The sequence below is a fragment of the Pelophylax lessonae genome, assembly GCF_965119305.1.
Source record: "Pelophylax lessonae genome assembly, chromosome: 8".
Lineage (NCBI taxonomy): Eukaryota > Metazoa > Chordata > Amphibia > Anura > Ranidae > Pelophylax > Pelophylax lessonae.
This window is the reverse complement of record NC_138775.1, coordinates 15,819,214-15,837,525: the sequence shown is the minus strand read 5'-3', so window position 1 is coordinate 15,837,525 and position 18,312 is coordinate 15,819,214.

The following is an 18,312-nucleotide window of genomic DNA, read 5'->3' as shown; positions in this document are numbered from 1 at the left end:
AGCTTTCTCCGTGACTGACAGTTCGACTAATTTACTGACCAATCATTCTTCTTGCTGTAGCGCCAGCAACTTCAGCTAAGCAGGATACAGTAAGACATATTGAGCAACAGTTACCGGGTAGGAAATTAGCTGATCAGCGGGGGATTTGAATATTGCAGAACCAGCAATCCCAATAGAACTGATATACACTGAACAATACTATAAACGCAACACTTTTGTTTTTGCTCCCATTTTTCATGAGCTGAACTCAAAGATCTAAGACTTTTTCTATGTACACAGAAGGCCTATTTCTCTCAAATATTGTTCCCAAATCTGTCTAAATCTGTGTTAGTGAGCACTTCTCCTTTGCCAAGATAATCCATCCCCCTCACAGGTGTGGTATATCAAGATGCTGATTAGACAGCATGATTATTGCACAGGTGTGCCTTAGGCTGGCCACAATAAAAGGCCACTCTAAAATGTGCAGTTTTATCACACAGCACAATGCCACAGATGTGGCAAGTTTTGAGAGAGCGTGGAATTGCAAAGTGTTGCATTTATAATTTTGTTCAGTATAGTTTCGTTACCTTCAGTTTTTGCCCCATTCGCACAGAAGGAATGTACATGCACCTGTGCAAAATTCTGTATAAAACAGCCCCTTGTTTGCTGCATTTGGGGTTTTGGCTGCTTGGAGTTGCTCTTCAAATATGCCGCTTTGACCTATGGACATCATTTCTGAACTGAGTGCAATCTCCATGATTGCTGTGCGATCGGATTTGTGGTACAACTGTCACAAAAATCGCTGAGTTACTCTGCAGCTTTCTCCGTGACTGACAGTTAGACTAATTTACTGACAATCATTCTTCTTGCTGTAGCGCCAGGAACTTCAGCCAAGCAGGATACAGTAAGACATATTGAGTATATTGAGACATACAGTAAGCAACAGTTACCAGGTAGGAAATTAGCTGATCAGCGGGGGATCTGATTATTGCAGAACCAGCTGTCCCAATAGAACTGATATATAAGCATGGCTCCTCGCTGTACTCTGCATTTTAATATATAGGAATAAGTTGATAAAGTAATGCACAGGACCATAGATCCCCCGTTAGAGCAGGCCAGGGTCCCCCATAGATCCCCTTTAGAGCAGGGTCCCCGTAGATCTCCCTTTAAAGCAGGCCAGGGTCCCCATAGATCCCTCTTTAGTCTTACTTTTTCACCTATATTCCTAGTGCTACCAGGTTTTCCTGCACCACCAGGTACTCCAGGCACTCCCTGCAAAGAATATATATCTATATATCTATATACATATCTATATATATATATATATATAGTTATATATATATATATATATAGTTATATATAGTTTTATATATATATATATATATATATATATATATATATATATATATTCTTTACAACAGGCCAAGCCAGGGTCCCCCATAGAAGCCCTTTAGAGCAGGGTCCCCCATAGATCCCCCTTTAGAGCAGACCAGGAAATTTCGGGGGGGGGGGGGGCACTTGCCCCACCTTGCGGACGCCCATGCACAGGACGATGTGATCCAACAATTTCTGCTTTGCTATATGGATATATAGTATATAACATTAGGAGGTGTAGCACCCTCCTAGTTAGGTAGGTGCTAGGTAAAGCATTTGTTGCTCCTGCTGCTTATCAGGGGAGCTTGATCTATTAGATTTCCTGTCACATGTTTCCAGGTGTGATTCACTGGGTTTGAGGGAGTGTCCCCACTGTATCCAATGAGGGAGCTTGTTGGACAGTGGAAGAAACCCAGCCAGTGACACGTCAGGTTTTATGGCAGTCCCAGTGGGAGGGCATTCCTGCAATGCATCATGGGATTGACCATAAATACTGGGGGGACATGATACAGGGCATCTTCTGGCGGGAAGCAGAGTCCCAGGAGGAGGAGGACAGCTGTCTCTCCTCCTGCAGGTGTGAGAAAGGTGGTTCAGGCGGTCGGCCTAGTGAACCAGGTGTGGAGCTGAGCTGCAGAAGATCCAGTGGAGCTGACAGTGGAGATGCTGGCAGAGTCTCTCACAGAGTAGTCTGTGAGTTTGTGCACGATTTGCAAAACCTATTGCCAAAAAAGGGCGAATCACGGGACAAATCTTTCTCTGTACTACCCCTCGTATCCTCAATGCGCTCATTTCCTCAGCTTGAGATTGTCTGTCTAATGACTGGAGAAGTGAGGTGGATTCTGGGAGTGTTTAATCATTCTTAACCCAAAATTGGGCAATAGAAGATTGGAAAAATGTTGCCTGGTCTGATGAGTCTCAATTTTAGCTGCGACATTCAGATGATAGGGTCAGAATTTGGCGTAAGAGAGAAAGAGACGAGGGCGCTCCGGTGGGGGTGGATGGACAGTCCTGAGAAGCGGTGGGAGGACGGCACTTCAGACAGCACTTAGGAGAGGAGAAGCAACTCTAAAATGATGGCCTGCTCTTATCTTTAGTGCCCTCTTTGTTAGTCTGTTTCTGAAGGGAAAATCCTTCTCCTGAAGTGCCGTCCCCCCCACCGCTACTCAGGACCGGCCATCCACCCTCACCGGAGCACCCTCATCTCTCATGTCAAATTTTGAAATCCTATTGAAGCATCTCCTGAATGCCGCCAGGGCTTGCATTCCCAGTATGCGGAAACAACAAGCATCTCCCCTTATATCTCAAAGGTTTACCAGAATGAATGGTATTTAGCAAATGGAGCAGCTCACTGCAGTCCTCAGAGACAAAGCAGAGGAGCACAATTTGCGCTGGTTTCATGGGACATGTTTCACTTTTCGGATGAATACTTATCCTACTCATAAATAGCTGAGCATACTCATATGAGAGCTTACTGCCTAGCAGGGCCGGTGCAAGGATTTTTGCCGCCCTAGGCAAAATAAAAATTGCCACCCCCCCCCCCAATATGCTCTCCCATGCCCCATCCCAAGTCGCTGAAGGGGTTAAAACCAGTTGCAGCTGGTGCTCCATCGGTCGGGGGGGGGGGGGTGACAGACGGACCTGGTCTCGGACCCCCCCCCGTCACTCTAGAGTCCAGTCCACACCATATCAGCCCCCCCCCGGGCACCAGTTCACTTACCTTATTCCTCTGGACGGTGATGGCTTCCCCCTCAATCTCCTCCCTCCTTCCCCGCCAATAGAATGCCTTCTCCTTTGGCCAATTGGGAAACTGATCTCAGAACCCGCTTCCTAATTGGCCGGGAGGAGAATCAGTGTGGCAATAGCAAATATCCACACAACTGGGTGGGCTCAGGGCGCAGTGCCCTGCGCCTCAAGCCCACCCTTTTATGAAGCTCATTAGAGCCTCTGGCTCTGATCACGTGCTTCAAGAAAAAAGAAACCCATGCATCCGGCGTCCTGCATGTAGATTAGGGGGCCGGATGCACGGAAAGGGGGGGAGGGCGCCCCTGCGCCCCTAATGGACGGGTCGGCCGCCACTGGTTAAAACCCCTTTAGTGACTTATGGTAAGTCACTTACCTCGGGTCAGGCATAGCCGGCGCCCCCTGCTAAGTTGCGCCCTAGGCGGCTGCCTAGGTCGCCTTACTGGTAGCACCGGCCCTGCTGCCTTGTGTTGACAACCCCACTGTGCCCCCCCCCCTTTTTTTTCTTTTTCTCTCCCCATCCTTTCTATCTGTCTCACTCGTTCTCCTTTTTCCTTCTTCACTACGACACCGTCGGTATCCTCTTTTCTGTCTCAAAACATTTGAAAATGCCTTTTTTGGTATAGACATATCAGCTGGTAGGAGTGTCTAGTGTGCAATCATCATTACCCCTATGGTTAGAGGATCAATACGTCCTCATGCCGGCCAAGAGATAAATGCCGGTGGGGGTCCTGCTCCTCAACCTATGATCATACGAGGCATGTTCCTTCTAGCACTCTCTATCACATGCCAATGTCTTTTTTATTTTTTTTTACAATTTCCTAATTTTTTTGAACTGCTAGTTATGTTCTGTTTATGAACTGACAGTTGGTATATGTTGTGCAGTGTTGGGGGTAACTAGTTACAAAGTAACTAATAACAGTAACTAAATTACTTTTTTTGGTAACTAAGTAAAGTAACTAGTTACAATACTAATATTGGTAACTACACTACTTTACTAGGCTATAGGAGGTAACTACACTACTTTACTAGGCTATAGGAACGCGCTTTCCTGCGTTACCCAAGCCGTGCGATACAATCGTTATTTGGAAGAATAGAGAGGGATGAAGATTATGACTTTTTGTTGCACTTTATGTTTTATTCTGTTTTTTCAGGTTTTGTTCTCATGTTTCCCAAAGCCTGTGTTTATACAATAAACTCTATGCAGAAAGAGTGTCATGTATCTTCTTCCACACGGTCAATTAAGAAAGAGGAAAGTAAAGTAATAAGTAGTGAAGTTACTTTTCAAATGCAGTAACTAGTAAAGTAATCTCATTACAATTTACAGAAGTAACTAGTAACTAGTAACTAGTTACATTTTTTGAGTAACTACCCCAACACTGATGTTGTGGTTAATAATTATCAACCTACATTAAGTTTATTTCCTATTATTTACCACAGTTAACCGATTTCAGAACTATGATGCCATGTCCTACTACTGTCTTTGTTTAATGCATACCTTAAAATAAAGAATTAAAAAAAATAATAATAATTTACCACACTAAGCAGGAGAGCACAACGTGGTCAGTTCTGGAATTCAGTTTACTCTAAGTCCAATGATAAAACTTGTCCCGACACTGCCCCCACCCCCACTACACAGCCATTCCCTGGAAAGCTCAGTTTGCTGCTGCTGCTCCCCCCCCCCCCCCCCCCATAGCTTTTATGCAGCTAAGAACAAAGGAAATAGGATCACTTATAAAAAAAGGTAAAAAAAAAAAAAGGGTATTTATAATGGTTTTTTTATATCTTTACACAAATGTAAACTGAATGGGTTGTTTTACAAGGTGAATTTTTACAGTCACTTTAAGCCCCCGTTCACACTGGGGCAGCGCTACTTCGCACCGCGACCTCCGAGGTCGCGGTGCGAGCAGCGCGCCGCGACCTCGGAGCGGCCGCCACGGACTTCATAACATTGAAGTCTATGGCGGTCGCCTCTTGGTCGCCCCAAAGAAGCTCCGGACCCTTTTTCTGAGTCGGAGCGACTTGTGTCGCTCCTATTAGAACGGGTCCGCAGCTTCCCTATGGGAGGTGACCTGCGGCGACCTGTGAGGTCGCCTCACAGGTCGCCCCAGTGTGAACGGGGGCTAATAAATCAGGATAATCCTCCACCTGGTTCTTGGTCAAGTAAAGTGATAGGTAGCAACCTCAATGGCCAGTAGTGAGGCACCTACTGTACTTTTCTGCTGTAGGATTGCTCATTTTAGGTTTAAGACTTGGCTGTATTAATACATTATTTTGTATATGGAAGGCAACTTCTTTTGAAGTTTGCAATACTTAGAAAGGCAAGATATTTTATTGCAGATGAGTTGAAGTTTATTTAATAAATAAAATCAAAAACAAAAAGGAAGGTTGGGACTTTAAATGAAACAATGGCGGCAATCAGGGGAATTGTAGACAAAAATATCAATGGGCTGGCGTAACATCTTTAATTGAATCACACAAGATATTTGTTTATACCGCACATACACATATATCAAGGTATTCTATAGCAGCACATTTGAGACATGTTAATACTCTTTCTTTGCTGATTCATCAGGATGTATTCCACTATTTCCAGAATATCCTATGGTGGTCCTGCTGACCTTCTACAACGATCCTCGTCCACAGCTCCCGGGAAGGGGACCATATCCTCCATGCACCTCCATACTATCTTATGTTACTATTGCAATCCTAGCTACCCCGCCAGTGCTAACAGGTATATCCCCATGCTCTTTCCTTTTCCTCTCCCTTTCCCCCACCCCCCCCTCTCCCCCCCCCCTCTCCCCCCCCCTTTTTATGGCCCCTTGTCATATCATACTAACAACCATGCATTCTATTTTAGACATGTCTATACATACATACGTTGCATCTGCTCCTGACGATTGGTTACAACCATGAAACGCGTAGAGCTATCAAGGATGCCACGTCATGTTTATTATGTGCTTATCAATCTTTTATGCATTGCAATGAATTTTAAACGGTAATTTATTTATATCATCTGGACTGGTGGTAGTCCAGATTGCCTTATTGGACACCAATGACATCATTATGCGCAATCATACTATGCTTGCTGCAATGGGCTGTCTTTTATGCATTTCTGAATGTCATCCACCATCAATGATGTATCAATGTCTTTTTGGTTTGATGTAAGATGTGTGTATGTATCTATTAATTAAATATAATGTTATGTATTCTATGTATTTATGTTATTTACCAGTAATGACCATCATTGTCATTACGTTATCATGTTTACCTATGCATTTATTCATTAAAACGTGACATACAAGTATATTGTTATGGATTTTCATACACACATATAAATTTACGCCAGCCCATCGATATTTTTGTCTACAATTCCCCTGATTGCCGCCATTGTTTCATTTAAAGTCCCAACCTTCCTTTTTGTTTTTCATATATGCATAGGGATGGAGGAATATGACCCTACCCTGTCGTTTCCTCATACAAATTCCCGTTTTTTCTCCCCCCTCCTTTTTCATAATAAATAAAATCATTAACATAGAAAGACCCGGCCCGATCTGGGTGACTTCATTCCCACCATTGAGAAATTAATTTGTTCACCCGCCATCCGGAGAGGTCGTCTTTTGCCTGAGGATAAAAATTTGGTGGATTTCTTTCCATCTCTTGGATGGCTGCCCTGATCACCTCCTGCCTGCAAAGACCTTTCCACTTCCTCTCCATGATATGCTCAATTCCAGCGGGAATTATAAGACAGCCATGGCCAGAAGAGGCCTCCGATTTACCGAAAGAAGAGAGATTGAAGGTCTCCATGAGCATGGAAAACACATCTGGGTGACCCTACGTCAGAACATTCAATTAGCTGTTTGACACCATTGTAATGTATACTCCGTGCGGTGGGTAAAACAACTCTCGTTGTGGTCTCCGGGACCCAAGGAGGGGTTAAAGAACATTAACAAGCTTTAGTAAGTTCTGATTTTATTACAGTGACTTAAAAAAAGAACTCTGGAGAAACTTTCTCTTTTAGTTTATATCTCCACCAGGGCTGTTGAGATCCAAATCTTGTTTCCTGATGGGTTTGCTGCATTTGTGCAAAAAGAGCAATGGACATAAATAAATAGAAAATACATTTATCTCATTGGTTACCCAAGAATAATTAGCTGCAGTTGAGTCTTCTGGACAAGCCAAGTAGCCCCAGCCATGGCTTTCAGCCCTTGGCATCAGCAGCCTCAGGCTCCTAGTACACTGTACGACAGTCTTGGCATAAGGCTAAGGAAGATTTGAGTGCTGTTCCTATTATATACCTTATAGGCTTCACTTCAAGTACCATCCATCTTTAACCAATTATATTTGAAGAAATTATGACAATAATGATGCACAATTGTACGATATACATGAAATGATCAGGGCATGTGCTCTTAGATCGGTGTTCTTAGACCAGGGTACCATTTGGGTTCCTCCAGGGTGTCCTGAGCACAAGACTAGTTTGCCCTGGATCAGAGATGGATGAGAAGACTTTATAATAGGTGGACCCTAATGTTATGGGGGTACTCTGATGTGATGGGGGCCTCTGATTTATAGGGGGGGGGGGGAGTTTCATGTGATGAGGTGACTCTGATGTAAAGGGAGGCTTTAGATGTAAAGTTATTTTTATCAAGGTGGCTGTGTGCATTGTGCCAGGCTCAGGTTTCTCATTGATAAGTAACATTTACATTATTTACATGTTATTCTGGGTGCCTGGACATTTTGCATATTTATATCCCTTTAAATAGTTGAGAAACACTTTCTTAGCTGAACATGTTTGCTTTCTTTAATTGGTGAGCCGATGTGGACTTTAGAATCTTTCTCTCCCTTTGGCTGAAGTCAGAATTTACCCAATTGAGATTATTGGGTTTTTCAGGACTCCCAGAATGCTTGGCATGGAAGCTGAATGTATTCTACTAGCTCACAGCAGTTGATATTCCAAGTATAAGGTAATGGCAGGTTTATCTTAAAGTGGTTCTAAAGGCTCATCTTTTATTCATGTTTTAAATCCATGTACATCCTAAATTCTTACAAAGAGAACCTCTGTTACCCCAGTGACAACGTCTGTTAGGATGAAACGCGTAGTGCGGAGCTTCAGCGGTGACCTCATCACACCCGTCAAGGATGCTTTGTATATGTGATGCACATAATACTTCTCTTTTGTGTGAGTACATAACCATTTTTATTAAACTTGGTTTTTAGTGCTGCACAATGAACGCTTCTCTTCCTCGCTACATGTGATTGTCTGGATTCATCCGTAGTTGCAAGTACACTGCTTTTCTCTTGATGTGTGATGTTGGCCTGAAAAGCACTTACTGGGGATGTGTGTGGCTGTTGGGTATGCTTACTAATCCTGGGTCGGAGCCGAGCTGCACCTTATCCATCCATTCATACAATTGAGGGCTTTTCTCACTAAGACATAGTTAGACCTTTTTTTACGAAGGTCTTATTGTCTCGTAAGAGGCATTAATATTCCTCTCCGTGGAGCACATCTTGGTGATCACCTGAAGCACAAGATTTTTGGCGCACAAATAGAACACTTTATTTTTTCCATCACTTTTATTGGGACTGATTTTTCCGCTGTTTATGAACTTTATAAATTACGGAACAATTGATTTATATATTTTTTATATATTTATTCACAAGTTCATTCATTCCCCAACTAATTAGGTATTTCATTAACCAATGAATTGCACCTTTTTAGATATCCTAAATTGTTACTTATCTGTGCCCCAAAATGTTTTGTTCCTATTTTCTTTACATACTGATTGAAATCTCTTCTTGCTTTGCTGCACCGCAGCTTCTGTTCTTCTGAGCGTGCTCCCGTCCTCTACATCCCTGGTCCCCAACCCTGGTCCTCAGGGCCCACTAACAGGCCAGGTTTGGAAGATAACTGAAATACATCCCAGGTGATATAATTTGCTGCTCAGTGATTGCATTGCTCTAGTCTGCATCTCCCCAAGGTAATACTTAAAATCTGGCCTGTTAGTGGGCCCTGAGGACCGGAGTTGAGGACCACTGCTCTACATCATTTAAGTTTCAGGACTACACGCTTAGTGGTAGGGCGCATTGCCTCAGTTCCTGAACTCCTTGCTTGAGGACAAGCTGAGTTCTCGGCAGCTGCTCCTGCCAACAGCACGCCCATTCCCGCCTCCTCAGCACACCCGTCTTCTTCTCTACTTCCTTAAATTGACTTGAAAGTGGACCAATTGTCGTCTGATTTATTTTTAGCCTCTAGTTACATATATTGTAAACTATTTCTATTGCTATTTTTATTTCTTTCAGGTTATTTTATTTTTTAACAGTAACTTTTTTTTTTTACTTTCAATTATTTTTATTTTACAGGCTATCAGGAGCAGATGTTGGATGCGGACAACTATGTTGGACATCGTTATTGAGGCAAACAACTGGGGGGGGGGCTTCCCGATTCAGATAAGCCCACATCAGCAGACCCCCACAACCACCGGGCCAGGGTTGTGGTGAAGTGCCCCCTGTCCTTATCAACATGGGGTCAAGGTGCTTTGCAAGGAGGAGTTGGCTCCCACCAGCAAACAAACCCCACCCCCCACCACCACTCATGTTCAGGACATATGGCCTGGTATGATTTAGGATGGGGGGGCACACAATCGCCCCCACCCTTTCCTGGCTTGCTAGGCTGCTTGTTCAGATAAGGGTCTGGTATAGATTTACTGGGGACCCCATGCCATTTTTTGTTTTTTAGTAGGGTCTCCTTTAAAACACATACTAGACCTGAAGGGCCTGTTATGGAATTTGGGGGGAACCCATGCCTTTTAAAAAAAAAAAAACATTTTGGCATAGGATCAGTCTTTAAATACATACTAGACCCAATTAGCAGGGGACCCTACGACATTTTTCTTTCTGGTCTTTAGGCATTTAGTGCCCCCCTTAAAATTCATTACAGACCTGAAGGTCATGTATAAATTAAAGTGTATTTCCAGACAAATTCTAAATAAGTCTAAACCTACTACCACCACCATTCTAAGAATATTCGATGTACCCTTTAAAAGAAAAGATGCCTATACTTACAAATTCTGAAGCCACTTCAGTACTGTTACATGATGGGATCCCAGTTCTGCCTTCAATGTAGAGGAGAGGCAGCAATGACACCTGCATAGCCTGGGTGATAGCATCACCTATACTATAGGATTAATATGTGGCATCCTTTGTCGGCTGTCCCTTCTCTACACTAAAGTCAGCGCTGGTATTCAATCGTGTTACCAGACCAGACAAACTTTAGAATAGGTAAGTATACACATCTTTCCTTTTATTGGGCAGATAGAATAGTTTTATAAAAGGTGGTTGGAGTAAGTAGGCATGGGCGTGACTACAGGGATTGTCACCATAGGTGTGCGCAGCCTTTTGCATTAGGGTGTGCACCCCGAACCTCAAACACACATGCATGTGTATGCAGTGTATATATGGCAGTGGGGCAGTGGACAGTGTCAGTGTTTTTTTTTTTTTTTTTTGTTATTACTATATTATTTTTTATTACATTTTTTAGGAGCCCTGTGGGGGCTTTGGTGAAATATCAGAGGTCTAAACAGACCCCTGATATCTCACTTTTGAGACAGACAAAGGGACTAAGGACAAAGATTCCCCAGTCCCTTACTCAGCCGCCAGGCAGCAGGGGGGATCTGTATAGTACAGGGTGATTAGGGTGTGCCCAGGCACCCCTGGCACCCCATGTGCGCACGTCTATGGTTGTCACACCAGGAGGGGTGGAATTTACTAGAATCGATCTGCTGTATTTTCCCTTAACTTGCAGCAGCTGAAAGCCAGCTTCTCCTCCTCACCCTCCTGCCAGCATAATTTCAGCTCCTGCAAGTCAAGGAAAATACAGGGGATCGGTTTTAGTTAATGCCGCCACTCTGCTCCTTCTGTACAGGTTCCACTTCTTTCTGCTAACCAACCGGGTCCCCCCCACTTCCTGCAGCGCCGACAGCTCCCTCCTCTCCTCCTCTTTTTCGCCGGCTCCTGTGGGGGATGTTTCAGGAAGGGAAGGGGACGGTTAAAATGTCAAAATTTAAATATATATATTTTTTTTAAATTAAAAAACAGAAATACTGACACCACTCCATTGCCCTAGTGACACCATCCACTGCCCTTCTGACAATGTCCACTACCCTACTGACACATCCACTGCCCTATTGAACCCGTTCTCTGCCCTATGGTGACACTGGGTGACACATAACGCTCTGGGGGGACAAGGCACCACCAGCTGATCTGCTGTCATTGGGTGACACCAGCCAATCTAAATTCACTGGGTGACACATAATCTTGGGGGTCACTGGGTGACACAAAACTCAGGGGGAGACTCTGTGGTACATTCTGCTACAGGATCACTTGGTGATAACTGCCAATCTGAGGCCACTGGGTGATATATCATGCTCTGGGGTGACTGGGCGACATATCAGACTCTGTGGGGGATGAGTGACACACAATGCTGCTGGTGGGGATGGGTGACACGCAATGCTGCATGGTGGGGATAGGAGACACGCAATGCTGCATGGTGGGGATGGGTGACACTCAATGCTGTGGGTGGGGATAGGAGACACGCAGTGCTGTGGATGGGGATGTGTGACACGCAGTGCTGCATGGTGGGGATAGGTGACACGCAAAGCTGCATGGTGAGGATGGGTGACACTCTATTCTGTGGGTGGGGATGGGAGACATGCAATGCTGCATGGTGGGGATGGGAGACATGCAATGCTGTGGGTGGGGAAGGGTGACATGCAGTGCTGTAGGTGGGGATAGGTGTCACGCGATGCTGTGTGGTGAGGATGGGTGACACTCAATGTTGCATGGTGGGTATAGGTGACACGCAATGCTGTGGGTGAGGATGGGTGACACGTAGTGCTGCATGGTGGGGATAGGTGACACTCAATGCTGTGGGTGGGGATGGGAGACACGCAGTGCTGTGGGTGGGGATCAGAGACAGGCAATGCTGTGGGTGGGGATCAGAGACATGCAATGCTGTGGGTGGGGATGGGAGACACGCAATGGAACATGGAGGGGATGGATGACACATGATGCTGTGGGTGGGAATGGGAGACACGCAATGCTGCTGATGGGAATGGGGAGGAATGCTATGGGTGGGCATAGGAGACACACACTGCTGTTGGGAGGAATGAAAGACATGCAATGCTGCAGGTGGGGATAGGAGACACACAATGCTTTTGGGAGGGATGGGTGGCATGCAATGCTGCTGGTGGGAAAGAGAGACACGTAATGCAGCAAGCGGGAATAGGTGACACGCAATGCAGCGAGCGGGGATAGGTGACACATAATTCAGCGAGCGGGAATGGGTGACACGCAATGCAGCGAGCAGGGATAGGTGACACCCAATGCCCTGGGGGGAGGCAGGGGGGTGAAACCTAATGCTGTTAGGAAGTATGGGTAACATGCAATGCTACAAGTGGGGATAGGAGACACACAATGCAGCAAGCGGGGATGGGTGATGCGCAATGCTCTGGGCAGAGGGAGGGGGTGACACGTCATGCAGCAGGCGAGTGGGGGGGGGGTTGGTTACACACAATGCAGCAGGCAGGGATACGTGACATGCAATGCCGCGGTCAATAGGGGGGTGTGTGTGACATGCAATGAGGCAGATGGGGATGGGTGACACACAGTGCTGAAGGGGGCAATGGGTGACAAGCAATGCTGCAGGCGAGGATGGGTGGCACGTAATGCTAAAGGAGGGGGGGGGGGTTGTGGCAGAAATGCAGCTGGTGAGGATAGGTGACACGCAATGCAGCGAGCGGGGATGGGTGATGTGCAATGCCCTGGGCGGAGGGTGGGGGGTGACACATAATGCAGCAGATGGGGGGGGGGGGGGGACACGCAATGCAGTGGGTAGGGATAGGTGACATGCACTGCAGCGGGCAGAGGGGTGACACGCAATGCTGTGGGTGGAGGGGTGACACGCAATGCTGTGGGTGGAGGGGGGGGGGGAGGGTGACACGCAATGCAGTGGGCAGGGATAGGTGACATGCACTGCAGCGGGCAGAGGGGTGACACGCAATGCTGTGGGTGGAGGGGTGACACGCAATGCTGTGGGTGGAGGGGTGACACGCAATGCTTCAAGTGGAGGGGGGGGGGGGGAGGGTGACACGCAATGCAGTGGGCAGGGATAGGTGACATGCACTGCAGCGGGCGGAGGGGGGGGTGACATGCAATGCTTCGAGTGGAGGGGGTGACACGCAATGCTTTGAGTGGAGGGGGGGGGAGGGGTGACACGCAATGCTGGGTGGTGTGATGGGTGAAATATACACTCATTATGAATAAAGATTGGCTATATATATTCACAAAGAAAAAAAACATTTTTTTCCAATAAAAAAAAAAAATATTTTTTTTAAAATCAGTAAAATATAATTGTTAATAAAGTTTGAAAATAAAAAGCAGTAAGTTGCAGGAATAAAATTTGCTGGAATGATTGGTGTCGCAGATGTCACAGGAGAGCAGCCAGGAGCCGCAGCAGCACATGCGCTGTCACTATGGAAGACAGGAGCCCCGCATTCCCCTGCCAATCAAATGACAAAAGAGGCGGAGCTGCGGCGGAGGATCCGATGCGCGGGCACCCGTTGCGTTCCTCCGCTGGCTTGTAGTACAGTTGATGGGAGCGCGCACGTACGGGTGCCACCATCGGAGCAGCGCTGTGAGGGGGACACTGGCCACACAGCAAAACAGGAAGTGGAGAAAAGCAGAAAACACACCATTCACCAGAGGAGCAGAGCAGGAAGGTTGGACTATCACTGAAATTTTATTTTAAAGGAAGAGAATATAAAAGCCAAGGGTTTAATATTGTGACTGTGGCTGACCAATCACAGTGAAAGGTTTAGTGCCCCCTAGTGACCATGTTTCCTGTCACACGTATTTAGGTTGTAATGTCTCAACCTTAGCGACTGTACTGTAGCGACCGGTGTAGGCAAATCGCCATTCCTGTACATCGATACCTACTTCCGGGCATGCGCATGCGCCTCCCCCCTCTCGGCACCCGCTGCGATTATACCTGTCAGCAAGTCAGGGCCAGGATCTGTGGATTGGTTGTGTCCAATCACAGCCCAGAGCTCTGTGTTGACAATCAGCACAGAGCTCTGTACAGGGGGGAGAGATCTTTGTGTTTCTCGCAGGGATGAGAAACTTAGAAATCAGTAAAATCAGCACATAGTACACATAAACACTGGCTAGGCACACACTTAACCCTTTGATTGCCCCTGATGTTAACCCCTTCCCAGCCAGTGTCATTAGTACAGCGACAGTGAATATTCTTACCACCGATCACTGTATTAGTGTCAGTTAGGGGTCCGATTTGTCCACCGCGATTTCGCAGTCCCGCTATAGGTCGCTGATCGCCGCCATTACTAGTATTTATAATATAAAAAAAAAAAAATATGAATAAATAAAAATGACATAAATATTTCTCCTAGTTTGTAGACGCGATAACTTTTGCGCAGACCAATCAAAATACGTTTACTGGGATTTTTTAACCACTTGCCGACCGCCGCCCTACTATATACGGCGGCGGTCAGCCCCTCCCAGGCAAAGTGACGTACCGGTACGTCACTAGCCTGGGAGGGAATAGGGGGCGGGCGCGCGCCGCCGGAGGCGCGCTCCCGCCCCCCGCTCGTACCCGACGAAGCCGGCACGTGTGACCGGCGGACCCGATGTCCGCCGGTCACTCGCGATCGTCGGGTAGAGAGGGAGAAAGGCAGGCGGCTAATGTAAACAAAGCCGCCTGTCATTCTCCCCTGTGTAAAAGCACTGATCATACAGTCCTGCTATGTAGGACCGTTGATCTCTGCTGTTACACACACAGCAGCATCCAATCACAGTTAGAATCACGCCCCTAGGGACACACTTAACCCCTCCCTCTCCAATAAAGTTAACCCCTTCCATCCCAGTGTCATTTTACAGTAACAGTGCATATGTATAACACTGATTACTGCAGTAATGTCACTGGTACCCCCAAAAGTGTCAAAAATGTCAGTCAAGGGTCCGATCTGTAGCAGAATACATAATGGCCTAAATTGAGGAAGAAGGGGCTGAACTTCCGAGGGACGGCGCTGCAACGCCGTATCCCGGAAGTGGGGAAGGGTACCTGTCAAAAACAGGTACCCGTTTCCCCCTCCCCCCCCCCGAAAGGTGCCAAATGTTGCTCCGGAGGGGGGGAGGAAACAAAAGAGTGGAAGTTCCACTTTTGGGTGGAACTCTGCTTTAAATACCTTTCTAGGAGACAACGTTTGACATCGCTCCGGTCCTCCAAGGCCATAGAGTGGAGTGGGGGGCCATCTTGCCCTCACTCGACTTCCTGCCTGTGGGGAGCGCAGACCGGATCGTTTTCCCCGCTGCCGGCGGGTCCGGTAAGCGGGGAAAACAACTGAGAAGCGGCGGGAGGGGGGGGGGTGGGAACATCTCCCGCCACACTGTAAGGGTGATCTCACGGCGAATGCGGCGCTGGGACCACCCTTATGTGAAAGAGGACCACCGTTTCAAAAAAATACCGGGTTATGGCAGCTATGGCAGATCTGCTATCTGCTGCCATAACACCGGTATTTAACGTCAAAGTACCGACGTAAATCGACGGCGGGCGGTCCAGAAGTGGTTAAAATTATTATAAATGTAGAAAAAAAAACTGTTAATATAATAAAATTTGTAGCTGTGCTAAAGTTAAAACATCTACTTAATGTACCTGGATCCTTGTCGGGACTCTCTTAAACGATATAATTTGTGTCTTCCTGGAGGGAACCTTTGTTCGCACATGTGTACAGATTTATTTGGCTTCTCCTGCTGATCTAAAACCCTTTCTTTAGTTAAATACCCCTCAGCATGGCTCTGTCATTGAGGGCGACGTGTGTTGCGCACCCCCGGCAGTGACTACACAATGGAGGGAATATTTTGGTACAGGACAAAATCAGCAAGACAAAGTCATTGTGTCGCTAATTAACACCTTTACCTTCATCTTGTCTGGTTCCTGTAGAAGAACTTCACAAACCTGGCAACCTGCAAGCTGTAATTTGCACTTGCGTGAAGCATTTTATTTTAGAAATCAAACCATTGTGCGTACTCTTTAAATGCGTCTATGAAATGCTGAGGCTGGGAATCGGGAATGGCGGAGAACATTATCTGAACAAACTTCCGCATCAGATCTTGTTGTAGAGGATTTTATGAAAGGACAATGCCTTGCGACAGATGTCATTGTCGGGTGTCCTCGATACAATGAATGGACACATTTTTAACCACTTTACCTCCGGAGGATTTTGCTGTCTTACGTCCAGGCCACTTTTTGCAATTCGGCACTGTGCGACTTTAACTGACAATTGCGCGGCCATGCAACACCGTACCCAAACGAAATTTACGTCCTTTTTTCCCCACAAATAGAGCTTTCTTTTGGTGGTATTTGATCACCTGTGCGATTTTTACTTTTTGCGCTATAAACAAAAAAAGAGCGAAAATGTTGAAAAAATAACAATATTTTTCACATTTTTTTATATAAAATTCCCCCCAAAAAAATGTAAAAAATCAAAAGTTTTTATCATTTTTGGCCAATTTGTTTTCTGCTACATATTTTTGGTAAAAAAAATCGCAATAAGCGTATTTTGATTGGTTTGCGCAAACGTTATTGCGTTTACTAACTAAGGGAAAGATTTATTTCATTTTTGGTGTTTTTTTTTTTTAACGAGTAATGGCGGCGATCTGCGTTTTTTTTGCGGGACTGCAACATTGCGGCGGACAGATCGGACCCTTGACTGACATTTTTGACACATTTGGGGGTACCAGTGACATTAATACAGTAATCAGTGCTATAAATATGCACTGTTACTGTAAAAATGACACTGGCAGGGAAGGGGTTAATTTTATTGGAGAGGGAGGGGTTAATGTATGCCTGGTGCTTACTGACATGTGTGGGGGGAGGTGACTGAGTGACACAGGGACAGATCGCAGGTTCAGCTATGCTGAACCCTGCAATCTGACCCTGCCTGTCACTTAGGAGATCCGCCCGCTCTGTTTACACAAGCGGGCGGATCTCCACACTCGATTCCCCGACGATCGGGGAAGTGCAGCGGCGATCGCCGCCGCTCCTCCCCTGGCCCGACTCCCGCTGTGACTGAATACAGCGGGAGCGAGCCTCCGGCGGCACGCGCGCCACCCACAAGGGGCGGAGTCCAGCGACGTAGGTCTACGTCGCTGGACGATAACGAGCCACATTGCTGCAGTAGCAGCAATGTGAGCAGGGCTAAAGTGGTTAAAAAAGGTTCTGCACACAAAAGTTTTATTTTTTCAATGATACATGTGGCCTTTGACCAACAATTATGGCTTTGTACCATTTCCTGCTGTCTGTATTTCAATTTCCTCTTGTCTGCCATTGACAAGAGTTGGGAAAAAAAAAAAAGAATGTGTCTATTTCTATCACTAAAGGCCCGTGCACACGATAAGAAAATCTGTAGGGAAAATTCGTCCGAAGACCGATCTGCCGATTTTCGGATTGTTAGTATGGTGCTTTCGACAGCTGACAAAATCCTGATGTGCAGGCTATATCATTTTTGTCGTCCGTCAAAACAACGTCCGATTTTCGTCTCATTAGTACAGATTTAGACGGAAAAAAATCTTAAGAGCAAGACTAGGCATGCTCAGAGAGGAAAGAACACACACAAAACAATCCAACACATGACATCACTTCTGAAGTAGAATTCTGTCGTACGGGAAAATTTGTATGAAAATAACCTCTTCACTTTCCACATCAGACTAGCATGCCACAAAAAACGGACGACAGATCGTTCGATAATCTGATCTTGTGTACGGGGCTTAACCACTTTACCACCGGAGGATTTTGCTGTCTTACGTCTGGGCCACTTTTTGCGATTCGGCGCTGTGCGACTTTAACTGACAATTGCGCGGTCGTGCGACGCCGCACCCAAACAAAATTTACGTCCTTTTTTTCCCACAAACAGAGCTTTCTTTTGGTGGTATTTGATCACCTGTGCGATTTTTACTTTTTGCGCTATAAACAAAAAAAGAGCGTTTATTTTGAAAAAATAACAATATTTTTAAAAAATTTTTATAAGAAATTCCCCCCCCCCCCCCCCCAAAAAATGTAAAAATCAAAATTTTTTTACATTTTTTGGCCAATTTTTTTTTTGCTACCCATGTTTGGTAAAAAAAAAATCACAATAAGCGTATTTT